The following is a 13,134-nucleotide window of genomic DNA, read 5'->3' as shown; positions in this document are numbered from 1 at the left end:
TTTCCTTTCCTTTCCTTTCCTTTCCTTTCCTTTCTTCTTTCTTTCTTTCTTTCTTTCTTTCTTTCTTTCTTTCTTTCTTTCTTTCTTTCTTTCCTTCCTTCCCTCCCCCTCCCTCCCTCCCTCCCTTCCTTCTTTCCTTTCTTCCTCTCTCTTCCTCTTCTTCCTCCTCTTCCTTTCCCCTCCTTCTTTTGAGATAGAAAGCTTTAGCTCATTTTCCTGAATTCTGACTCGAATAAAACCATGCTCTGGCCCCTGGGCTGCTTTAGTAGAGAGCAGGGGTGGTAGGACTTGGTGGCAGTCAAAGCACTGGCATCGCAGCTCTTGGCTTTACACAGTGTTAGCTATGAAGGACAGGTCCAGCCACTATGATTTCAAGTCTGCTCATGTCAACCCAGTGACCTCATCATCTAAAACACAGGAGAGATAGACACTGTATATTTTCCAGAAACCAGAAAAAGCAAGCTAGTGAGTGGTTTTTGGAAAGGCATCAGATTTTCTATGCGCATGCCCTTTGACATAGCAATCCTGTTTCCCGAAACTGAGCCTACAGAAATAATTACACAGATGGACAAAGATATATCATAAGGAAGGCAGATACAGCATTACTTACAATCTTGAGGAATTGGAGACCACTAAATGTCTGGCAAAAGGCAATTGGTTAAATGAATTATGAGAGAGAAGGCACTGTGCACTTGAGAAGAGGTATTTAATATGTCAAATGACTACCACGCTCAGGGAATATATGTTCAAAGATCATAAACCCTAAAATCCAATGCTCTTAGTTTCAACCGCCTCCAAGCAGCCCTGTAAACACTTGTCCCACAGCAGAGGACTGGAGTCCAACAAACGATCCTATAAAACACAGGATTTAAAATTTAAATTCCTAGAAGTTTAATTGCAGTTTTTACTTTTTTGGGCATATATGAATATATGGGTCTATGGATGAACCTGGATCTCAGCAATTCTGGCTAGCCTCATTAGCCAGCCAGACCTCTCTGTCTCTGCTTCCCACGTACTGGGCTTACAGACACTTCTGTGCCATGTCCGTGTGGATTTTACAGGGTTTCTGGGAGTCTGAACTTCAGTATTTATACTTATGCGGCCAGTGCTTCATCTACTGGGCCATCTTCCCAGCTTGGTTGTCATTTTCTAAAGATAAAACTAAACTAATATGTTTGACTTCAAGGAATTGAGAAATGGTAAAGTAACCTAGGCCCCTCAGTGGTACAGCTCATTCCTCAGTGTATGAGAGGCTTCAGCTCTACATTTATCATAAAGCATGATTTAGAAAAAAAGGCAAGCCAACATTAGTTTGGAAGAACAGTTTATTCAGATGAAAGACAGAAGCTTACAGAAGTATGAAGTGGACACAAAACCGAAATATATCTGAAAGAATACATAGATTTGTAGCAGAGAATTCTGGTTCTGTGTTTTGTTTTTGTGCTTTAAAGACAGGTTCGTTCCAGTAGCCCAGATCTAGGATTGCCTGCATCCTACTATTCAACCTTTTCAGTACAGGGATGACAGACACAAGCCACCACACCCACTACAAAGTTCTCCTGCATGGAAAGTTACACGGGTATACTTCTAAATATCCTTTTCTGTAAAAAAGTATTTATTTTTATGTTGTGTGTGCACATGCCACCTTCACGTATGTCTGTGCATCACATGCGTGCCATGCCTGAAGAGGCCAGAAAGGGGGTGATGGATTCCCCGGAATCAGGGTTGTAGAGTTGTGAGTTGGATGAGCTGGGTTCTGGGGACCAAATCTGAGTTTTCTGGAAGAGCAGTAAATGCTCTTTATCACTGAAACGGTCTCTCCATCCTCCCTTCATGCTCTGATTCAGTGTCAAGGTGTGACAGAATGAAGTGTGGTCCAGAAGTTCTAGGAAGGAAAACCAAGGGAGCTACATCCTGCTGTCTGAGGCAGGGTCCTTCTAGCTCTCTAGTCTCCCGCCTGCTGTTGAATAAGAGCCAGAGCTCAGACAGTCGCAAGAATGAAAGGTAGCATTTAGGAGCAAGGCATGAAGACCAAGTCTATGTTCCTGATCACGCTGGTGGGATGACAGGCTAGTTTTAGGCTGCATGTTTTGGGATATCTCTTACATGAGATAAAAATTAGCTTTTATCTTAAGACACAGACACTTCACTTAGTTTTTGCAATATATTTTATAATCCGTGTAATATGATGCAAAGTAAATTCAGGACTTGAAATAGCATCATCTTTGAAATGAATAATAACTAGTAAAACTGAATTTTTTTTTTTTGTGTGTGTGTGTGTGTGTGAGAGAGAGAGAGAGAGACAGAGAGACAGAGAGACAGAGAGACAAAGAGAAAGAGAGGGAAAGAGAGGAGGGCTCTAGATGCCAACACTAAATTATCATCTACAAATACAGAAAAGCTTAAGAATGTATATTAAAGGCATCTCACACAAACCAAGATAATACATGTTCGAAATCTTTGAGAAATAGTTTGCTATTAAACATAAAATACTCCATTTGACCCCAAATAAAAGAAAGTTCTGAATAGTCCAATAACCACATCCAAATAGGATGGCAGGTTCAGATGGTTTTACTGCTGCTTTCAATCTAAATGAAAACGTCATGTAATTCTTATGTTATTTAAATAATTCCATTCCACAGGGGGGAAAATGGTATGTCTTTAATTCATTGCCTAAAGTATCATGAAGATAGCACACAAGAGAAAATTATATGGACTCCAATTACAGATATAAAAAGAAGTATTTCAAATAAACTATTAGATGTCTGAGTCCAGATATCCATTTTTTAAATTATATGATATGGCAAATGAAATGCATTCCAGTAGCACAAGGACTTCAGAATCACAGACTTTATCAACATATTTTATTATATCAACAATCCCAGGCATATCAATCGCAGCTGAAAGGCTATTCAGTAAAATGCAAAGCTATTGTGGATAACTGTACGGAAGAAGGATGAGAAGAAGGCCACTGAAAAATAACAAATGCTAGTTCCCAAAACAGCAGATGATATTTTAAAGAATAAAGCATTAAAGCCGTTTCCTATTAAAACCTGAGATCAGCTCCTGCCATTGTCCCTTTACGATCTTTGGAGCAGTAGCTAATGCAAAAGACACAAACCAACCAAAGCCCGAAACATTCACGAAGGACACTGGAGGAAAGGGACAGGCAGATCTTAGTTGTCGCACTGAAAGTTATCTCAAAATTTGCTCTAAGCCGTGTGAATTCAAAAGATAACTGTATGATAAAGGAAAAGATACTTTTTATATTAGAAATCAATAATACAAATGAGGCAATACATTCTACTCAGAATAGCATTGGCATTTAAGATCTTGGGTCTGTCTGTCTGTCTGTCTGTCTGTCTGTCTATCTCTCTGAAACCAGCTATTGAAGCATCAATGACCAGGAAGCGCATGAAGTAGCAAGCTTAAGGGTGTAAGCTAGGTCAGTTCTTAGAACAAGACAACCGGGGCAGAGGAAGGGTCGGAGATTTAGATTTCAGGATGTTTGATCCAAGATTTGGTCCTCTTTTGTACTAACTGCTCTACTCAGATAGCTTCTGCTTACCCACTAAAACTTCGGCTAGGTATCCCTTCTAGAAAATTCCTGGCACTACGCCTGATGCAATGGACACCATCACACTGTAGTAACAGGACTTAATATCAGAAAAAAAGGGAAAGAAAGATCAAGATCCTAAATGGAGGACATAACTGGGTAAGAGTATTAACTCAAGCTGAACTCATAATCTAAATGATTGATCCTTATGATGTTTATAGATATTTATAGACTTGGACATTTTCAGGACCAACCAACACAGATTCATGTTGCTATGGAACAAGGTCAACCGAATTAAAGCTAAATAAAAAGAAATTAGAGCTTTGTTACTGCTGCGATTCGATACATTTACTTTGTAGAACTCCCTTCACAAGCAGACACTTTGATAAGCAATGAATTTGCAGCCATCCAAGTGAATTCTGTTGTCAGATAACTTTGAACCTAGACACAACTCGACTCTCACGAACACATCAGTGTTTGTTGAGATCTTGGGTCTGTTTGTCTTTGGGAATCTTGTTTCCAGCTAGGGGTGGATAGAGGGAGGTGGCCAACAGATTGGAAGGAACATTTGCATAGAGGATGGTTTGGATCTCGGAGGGTGGAATGGTGGCTAATGAGTTAGAATACTTTTGAGCTATTTCCCAGTAAACACCTTGTCAAAGGTGTTCTAGGCTTATCCTAAGGGCAGAGTCAAGGATGGGAAAAGATTGCAGCCAGAGATCCTTTGGACAGTTTAAGATTAATTAGCGGTAGGGATTGGCAAGGGTAAGGCAGTGGAGGTTGCTGGCAACCAGAGGCAGGAAATGGCAAAATAGCTTTTAAAAAGATAGCTAACTTGATAGCTAACCTTACCAAGTTAGCTCAAGCTTTAGTATATACTTAAACAAAACCAAGAGCTTTTCTTATTGCCGGAGGAAGATTCCATAACCTCTTTCATGTATCCTTGACTCTAAAACCAGAACCACATAGCCGAAGCCGCCCAGTTCTGCTGCTTGCTGGGGCTGGGAACATGACTCATTCAAATATATTTTCACTGACTTTCAGGGTTTGATGGTTTCCTTCAGTTGTCTAACTTGGCTTTCTTGGAACTTGCTCTGTAGATCAAGGTGGCCTTGAACTCTACAACCTGACAGCTTCTGCTCTCTGAGTGCTGGGATGAAAGATGTGTACTACCACACCTGGCCCTAAGCTTCTCTTTAATTCCTTCGGACAAGTTGGAAGCTTAGCTGGGTGGGGTCTTCTCTGAGGTCACCACCCTCTTTATTCCACTTAGCACAAGGCTTTTCTTTAATCTGTTTACACTTCTTGGTGCTTCTTTTCCCCACCGACTGTACATTTTTCCTTGTTCGGCATGTTCCTTTTCGTTATAGATCTGCGTAAGACTGACCACTAATAGCGACAGACCAGAATATCGTCAATTCTAGGTTGCTATGAAATGACCTCCACTAAAATTGTTAATCCATAATTCTTCAATGAAGCCCTAGGCAGATTATTTTTTAAAAATACAGGCAGAAAGCAGCCATCTTCTTCATCAGACTATTACAAGAATGGTCTCTAGGCCACATATTAAAATTCTTCTCTGAAACCTATTGAATTGGGGTTCCACAGTTCAAATCACCCTCAGCACCTCTGTCTTCCATGTTCTTACTAGTAGAGCACTCTAAGTCCCAGTTAAAGAGGTCAACTGCTTTTCTAAACTAAAGTCCCAAAGCTACATTCCTCCGAAGAAAAGGCCTATCACAGCAATACCCCAGTCTATAAGAGGACCGGCTGAGGCCACCTCCACGGAACCGCGGGGGGGGGGGGGGGGCTGCGCAGCCGCAAAGATAACTTCTGCAGGAGGATCTAATTGCCAGCCAATCGGTAACTGCTACTTAGAAGAGATGCTTTCTTGGGACCAATGGGGTGGGGCGGGGAGCTTGCAGCAGCTTTCAGATGAACTAGCTCCCTTACGAGTCTTGTGTTGATTCCGCACCACCTCACCTCCAATCCCCAAGGGCAGGTAGGGTCGGGCAGCAGGTAGTCCAGAACACAGATGGCACCAATCCTTAGTACCAACTTCTGACTTAGAGTTTTCTATTGCTGTGAAGAGACACCATGACCACAGCAACTCCTGTAAAGGAAAGCCTTTTATTAGGGCTAGCTTACAGTTTCAGAGGGTGAGTCCATTACTGTCATGGGGGTGGGGAGGAACTGAGAATGACCGAATGCAGGCAGACATGGTGCTGGAGAGGAGCTGAGAGTTCTCCGGCTAGATCTGAAAGCAGCAGGAAGAGAAGGTGAGTCATTGGGCCAGGCTTGACCCCCAAACCCACCCCCTGTGACACTTCCTCCAACAAGGCCACACCTCCAAAATGCCACTCCCTATGTGTCACTGGGAGCTATTTTCATTCAAACCACCACAATGACTTTAAGTTAGTTTCCTTAGTAAGACAGAACTCTGAACACAGACTAAGGGATTAGAGAAGTCTCAGGAAGCAGGAACTGAGCAGTGACTGGCCAGGGAGTCTTTTAAGAAATGGATCTAAGGTAATGGATCTCTCTCAGCACAGTAGGAGTAGAGGACAGAGAGAGGACATGGATAAGAACAGTCTAGTCAAACCACTAGCCACCTTGTGTATATTTTTATATCCAAATAATTTTGCATCTCCACTGAAACTCAGACTAAACATCCTCTGTAGAAAATTCCTGGTACGAGAATTCCTTTTAGACCCCTTCTGCATTTTGTCATTTGGTTCTCAGCTTTTAAATCCTTTCAGTGTCCACTCTGATGTATCCTCCCCTGCTATATGAATCTTTTCCTATCTTTCCCTCTCTTGCCATCCTCATTTCCCCTTCTCCATCCTTTACTACACATAAGGTATGTTGCCATAACAATCAACTTGCTGATTTATTCTCAGTATCCCCTACCAGACTATAAATTCCTTTGTGGATAGAGTCCTGCCCTGTTAGGCCTTAGATCTTCAGACCCAAGATTAGTGTTTGCAACTAGTAATAGGTAGTCACAAGGTGTATGATGTATGGACAGACTGGCTGATAGAATGAATGCTTTATTGGCTGATGAGTGAGTTGGTCTGGGGAAGAAATTATAAACTTGGAAATGATTAGAGAGGTCGATGAGAAAACTATTTTATCAAAGTGTGTTTGAAAGACTTGAATTTATTTTACTTTAAAAACAAGCTCATTTGATTTTATGTCTGCTTAAACTATTGTTTTCTTTCTGTTGTGTCCAAGTTTAGAAGAACATTATTTGGGATTGCTTTGGACAGTTATTAGATATCAAATATTCAAGAGAGTAGGCACATGGAATAGGAGATTAAATCTTGACTCCCAGTGTCCGGAGATCCTAGAACACACTGTGATAGGATGAGCCCAAGGAAGACACACTGAATTTTGATCTCAGCCCTGTGCTGCCACGGGTAATAGATAAACCCCTGGGAAGCACGGAGCTTTTCTAGTGATGGTAATGTAACATAGTCTAAAAACGTGTTCCCAGCACTAGACAGCCCTCAGTAAGTCTGAGTGCTGCTGCCCCAGCTCCCAAGTCAAACCCAAGAGAAGAACATGGGTATTAGTTCTCTTACCAGCAACTGTGTCTGATCCAAATAAGGGTATGGAGGCAGAAAATGAGCGGTTGGAATTCCAGCTCCGTCATGAAGTCTGTGCTTGCTCCATATTGTTCTTTTCCTGCAGACCCCAGCTCTCTGTAGCATCCTATTACCTCTGACATTCTCCTAGGCATCTTGTTTACTCATCACAGCATCTGGGATTTAGGGCCTTCTTGCTGCTAAGTCTTGGGAAAACAGAGTGCTTTCTGCTTCCTCTACTATTGCTATACCAATTAGGGCTCCATCTTATTCTGCTTTCTCCCACAGATATCACTACCAAAAAGCCCTACAATCAGAGCCCAGCCTTCTTCCACCGTGAAACCAAGCAGAAGACAGGGATGACCCTGTCTCCCTAGAGCTTAGGGCACAGGCTTGTCCCTCATCCACACAGGCTCAGGGACAGCTTGGTCAGTGTTCTGACTATCCTCTTCATGGCCCTCTGGGCTCTGTAGTGTCATTTCTGGCTAGTCATTGGAATTCCAGCCTTTTGTTTCAGGTTAGCTGTGGCCTGATGTGCTAATCACGGGCTGGACCCAGTGGAGCAAGTGGGAAGCATCACAAATCAAAGTCAGCTGAGAACAAAAAGGTCTGGGGAGGAGGATATTGTAAAGCCTCAAGGATATCAAGAAGCTAGGCTTATTGACAGAGCTGTGGGGAAATCACAGAAGGGATGGATGCAGCCAGAGGAGGGGTGATGCACAAAATTTCTGTGGCTGCTGGAAGCCAGGTGTGAATAAGTTGCTGTAGGTTATTGCGCGCATGGGAGTTGGTCAGTTATGAGAGGTGTGGAGAGGAAACCTGGGAAGGCGTATGAGCCTTCAGTTCTCAAGGGTCTCACCTTCTGGAGCAGGGAAATGACAATGGACAGGCAGCCACGTAGATGTAAAAAGTTGAAGCACTAAACACAGGGGGGCAAATTAAAGCAGAAGAAAGTAAAGTGATGTGACAGTCACAGGAGCCCCTTCCCTGAGAAAATGGTATTAGCTCTGAAGTCAGAGGATCAGGGACCACAAGAGGTGGAACTGCAGAGGCTCAGAGGCGGGAGGGAGTTCAGTGAAGCGTGTTGTTGGAGACATGGATGGGATTGGGGGGAGCAGGGGAGGTATGCTGATTATTCTGATGGGCTCTTAGAAGATGCCAACCTGTGACACATATGTGATGCATGACCGGACCTGAGTTGTGAAGGGAGAGAGCCAAGTGTAGGTTGGTGTCTCCAACTGGAGCCTGGGCACCGCAGTAAATGATATGGCCACGTGCAGAGACATGGGCATCAGATACCTGAGTGATGCAGCTTGTGTGAGTGGTAACTAAGTAATGGGACAGGGTGGCAAGTTTGCGCCCGTGGGCCTTGTAAATTGAAAAATCAGAGTTCGATATACATTTTATGGAATGGGAATGTCCTTCGTTCAAAGCCTGCAAGTGAAGTCCCCTTTGCTTCATTCATGCTTCATGGGCTGGAGGATGGACTGTGTTCTGAAAGATGACATCTTAGGAAAAGGCACAGAGATGCCGAGGTGGGAAGGCTGAGGGAGATAAACCGTTTTCCAGGAAAACCATACAATTCCTTCCGTACATGAGGGATGAACAATGGAACCCCCCTGTTTGCTGGCACTTTGTGTCACCACTCAGCATGGCCTCTTGGCTTCAGCGGTCTCTTCTCTTTCAGCTACCTTAGCAAGTATACAGTTAGATCTCATTGTGGTTTGATTTCCATTTTCTAATGTCCAATAGAACACCTCTCAGTGTAACTATTGGTCACTCCCTGTGCTCCTTGGTAAGAAGTCTACTCAGCTTCTGCTCAGCTTCAAACTAAGTCATTTTTCTTTAATATTGAGTCTTAGGATGGTTTGAAATGTTACCTTTAGGTTGGATATGGTTCTATGTGCTGATCGTTTCCTTTAACAGATCTTTGGGTACCTTTGCTTAAACTTTCCAACGTGCTTTTAGTATCATAGCCAACATGACTGCCTATTTTTCTATAAATGTTTACTTTTCTTTCTTTTTTACTTCTTTTTTATTAGATATTTTCCTTATTTACATTTCAGATGTTATCCCCTTTCCTGGTTTCCCCTCCAAAAACCCTTTATCCCCTCCCTCCTCCCCCTGCTCACCAACCCACCCACTCCTGCTTCCTGGCCCTGGCATTCCTCTACACTGGGGCACAGTGCCTTCACAGGACCAAGGATCTCTCCTCCCATTGATGACTGACAAGGCCATTCTTTGCTACATATGCGGCTGGACAAGTTATTTTCTGATGTTAGGATTTTCCCTAGGAAGGTTAAGTGTAAGCTGATACAGGTCTCAGACCCTTCACGGATACCTTGATGATGGAGACTACAAAGAGTAAGAAGTAGGGTAGCTGTTACTTTGTGTCTTCTTCTTTCTTCTACCCTTCTACCACCCCACCCCCAGGAATACTGGATAGGAGTGAGAAAAAGGGAAAGGGGGGTGATGATATTTTTAGACTGATTTTGTTGATTTAGGGATGTTGAGTTCCTTGGGGCAAATTTGATCTTCACCATCAGCATATCTAATTTCTTTTTTCTTCTTTGCACATGACTCCTTAACAAACCACAACCAACCAACCACCATGACCAACAACCCCATCTCTGGGGACCCTAGCATTTAAAGACCCTCTCAAAAGTCCCCAGAGTTCCAAACATCAAACCATCACAGAAACTATCTGCACCCATCAAAATCATGCCTCTGCTAGAGCACGAGGCAAATCATAGTCAGCTGCTGTGAACAGTCTGAAGCAGCCCCAGACCCCACACTTGGGATTAAAACAAAAACATATTCCCGGAATGTTTCTGTGTTTTTAAAGAAACCAACATTCCAAAATTGTCACTACACTGTATATCATACCATTCTTAAACTGGGAGATTGGGAGATTAAAAAAAAAATGGGATAACATAACAGCCTGCCCCGGAGGTGTTGCGGGTGTGGCTGCTGCATCACATGCGGGTCAGTAGGTGGCAGAGAGGAGAGAGGTTGTGTCTATGCTCAGTGTTCTGACCTAGGAACATCTGAATGATCAGTAACCTAACATTCCCCGAGTAGAGTGAGTCTGAGACAACAACCAGTCTGGTGTCACTCTCCTCACCCCCTGTACAGGAGTAATCCCCAAACAGATGACCCTTGCATAGGGCTACTCCGGAAGGCTGGGTTGAGGAGTGAGCGCAAGATGACCACCAGATCAGTACCATGGGTCCCAGACAGGAAGCTACCCTGAGATTACCACCAGTTTGGTACCATGCAGGCCCGGGGCATTGGGTGGTAGGGGCAGACCATAGTACACAGGCGTAGTACTCCTGAGACAACACCTGAGACAACCCCAGACACTCAGAAACCTCGGGTACCACTAAGAGGAGAAAGTAAGTGGTGGAGATAGGGAAGAGAAAGAGAAACAGAAGGATGTGGACACCATGAAGACAGGCAGAACTAGAGACACGAGGGTAGTGAGGAACAGCCTGATGTGAATAGCTGCTGATGCCACCTGGGACCATGGTGGGGTCCTGGTCTATGTGGCCACCAAGGGCCAAGTCTGGGTCTGTGGTTCTGAACCATCAGGAAATGGTTACCACCAAAGGCCAAGCAGACATCCCCGGTCTGTGCTGCCTCCTGGGAAAATGTTAATGTCTGAGGGCTGTACAGAACTGGCCTTACCCCTTACCTGGGCATCTGGGGAGAGCTTGCCATGGGGTATGAGAGCAGCAGCAGTGATTCTTCCCCAGCTAGCTGCAGTACCTGGGAGAGAAGGCCCCGCCACACGTTTCGGGAGTTATGGTTATGCCAACCCCAAAGATATGAATTTGGGAAAGCCAACCCCAAGGGTGCGAGCATAGAAGAATTGGCCCTGTCACTTGCCTGCCAGCTCCTTATCTGCCATGCAGTGACATGACTGAGGCAGATTTGCCCCACGTTCATGCCTTGCCACCTAAGGGAAGTGGGAGAGCTGGGCCCTGAGGGGTCATCAGAGCAGGAGAGCTGTCCCTGCTCCTCACCTGCTGCATCACTTGGAAGAGCAGGCCCTATATCTTACCCGGGTAGCACAGAAGTGCTGACTCTGGATGTAGGGATTTTGCTGGTGAGCCTGCCCTGTGGGCATGAGTATGAGGGAGCTGCCTCTTGTCTGCTGTGAGGTGACACTAGCAAGAGAAAAAAATCCCTTCCCTTCCCTGATGCCTTTGATGCCAGCTTTGGTGGGACAGTTGGCCCCAAAGGGCTCATGAGTGTAGCACAGCTGGCCCTGTCCCTCACTGCACCACTCTGGAGAGCAAGCCCCGTAGCTCGCTAGGGCAGCACAGAAGAGCTAACCCTGATGGCAGAGGAATGGGTGAGCCAGCCCCAAAGGTCTGTGTGTGGGAGAGCTGGCTCTGCAACCTGCCTGCCTTTTGGCAGCAAAGGCAAGGGAGAGGGTGCTCTTCACCTTCCCTCATCCCTTGCCATCTTTGGCAGGTGGGACTGCTGACCCTGGGTCATGAGAGTAGAAGAGCTGGCCATGTCCCTCACCTGCTGTAGCACTCAGGAGAGTGCCTGGGCAGCGGGGTAGGGCTAGCCCTGATTGTGAGGGGTTTGCTGGTGAGCTGGCCATGCAGGCTGGCTGACCAGCTCAGATGCCTCTCAGACACAGATCCAGGGATCTGAATGGGCCCACCCTAACATCTACCCCATCAATGAACTGCTGGAGTGAAGGAAGGGGCCAAGCCTACAGAGTCAAAACTATAGGATCTCCAGGACATAGGGCAACAACAGGGTGTCTGAGAGAAGTTCCAGTGAGGTTCCACTATTGATAGAGTAGCAGAAGCCAGAGGCTTTATATGAGACCAACAAGTCATTGCAATGAATATTTGCAAGTAAAGAAATGTGGACAAAAGGGTGTACTGTGGGACACACTATGACACACTACAGCTCCCACAATGAGATTTTTTTTTCTCTGTTGGGGTGGAGGATGTTGCAAGGGTGAAGGGTGGCTATGAGGGGAGGGGGAGGTGAGGGAGATGAAGGAGATTGGCATACATGATGTGAAATTCACAAAGAACCATGTCTTAGTGTACTGGTTAGTTTCGTGTCAAGTTGACACAGCTGGAGTTATCACAGAGAAAGGAGCTTCAGTTGGGGAAATGCCTCCAGGAGATCCATCTGTAAGGCGTTTTCTCAATTAGTGATCAAGTGGGGAGGTCCCTTTGTGGGTGGTGCCATCTCTGGGCTGGTAGTCTTGGTTCTATAAGAGAGCAGGCTGAGCAAGCCAGTGGAAGCAAGCCAGTAAAGAACACCCCTTCATGGCGTCTGCATCAGCTCCTGCTCCCTGACCTGCTTGAGTTCCAGTCCTGACTTCTTTCAGTGATGAACCGTAATGTGGAAATGTAAGTTGAATAAACCCTTTCCTCCCCAGCTTGCTTCTTGTTCATGATGTTTGTGCAGGAATAGAAACCCTGACTAAGACACTTGGTTAAGGTTTTACTGCTGTGAACAGACACCATGACCAAGTCAAGTCTTATAAAGGACAATATTTAATTGGGGCTGCTTACAGATTCGGGGGTTCAGTCCATTATCAAAGTGGGAGCATGCTAGCATCTAGGCAGAGCTGAGTTCTGCAGCTTCATCTGAAGGCTGGTAGAGGAAGACTTGCTTACAGGCAGCTAGGGTCTTAAAGTGATGACACACCTACTCCAACAAGGCCACACCTCCTAATAGTGCCACTCCCTGAGCCGAGCATACCATCAGAAACCAATTTAAAATTAAAAAAAGAAAAGGAAAAAAAAAGATAAAACACACAGTCCTGGGCATAGGGTATCAAATACATGCTGTAGCTAAGAACGCAGGCTCAGGATCTCTTCTGATACTATACCCTCATCCAATATCTTCTAAAACTCTTGCTTTTAAATGAAAATTCCAATGTTTTGTCTTAGAATGGAAAGCCTTCCCAAACTAGGCTTCAGTCTGTCATTCCACACATCAGATTATTTG

General features: G+C 44.8%; 1 long non-coding RNA gene and 1 other non-coding gene across 2 annotated transcripts in view; one reads left to right on the top strand and one right to left on the bottom strand.

Moving 5' to 3' along the window:
* LOC110337212 overlaps positions 1 to 12,793 on the bottom strand; it is a 35,594-nt gene extending 22,801 nt beyond the window's left edge. Inside the window, exon 1 of the long non-coding RNA XR_002381257.1 lies at positions 12,696 to 12,793. This is a non-coding gene — a long non-coding RNA (uncharacterized LOC110337212). The remainder of the gene's footprint in view (positions 1 to 12,695) is intronic.
* LOC115062745 lies at positions 10,084 to 10,214 on the top strand. The gene has a single exon (XR_003842674.1). It is a non-coding gene; the product is annotated as a small nucleolar RNA SNORA17 (small nucleolar RNA).
* Positions 12,794 to 13,134: the final 341 nt, after the last annotated feature.

The sequence above is a fragment of the Mus pahari genome, chromosome 20 (assembly GCF_900095145.1).
Source record: "Mus pahari chromosome 20, PAHARI_EIJ_v1.1, whole genome shotgun sequence".
Lineage (NCBI taxonomy): Eukaryota > Metazoa > Chordata > Mammalia > Rodentia > Muridae > Mus > Mus pahari.
This window is presented reverse-complemented; position numbering and strand designations above follow the sequence as displayed.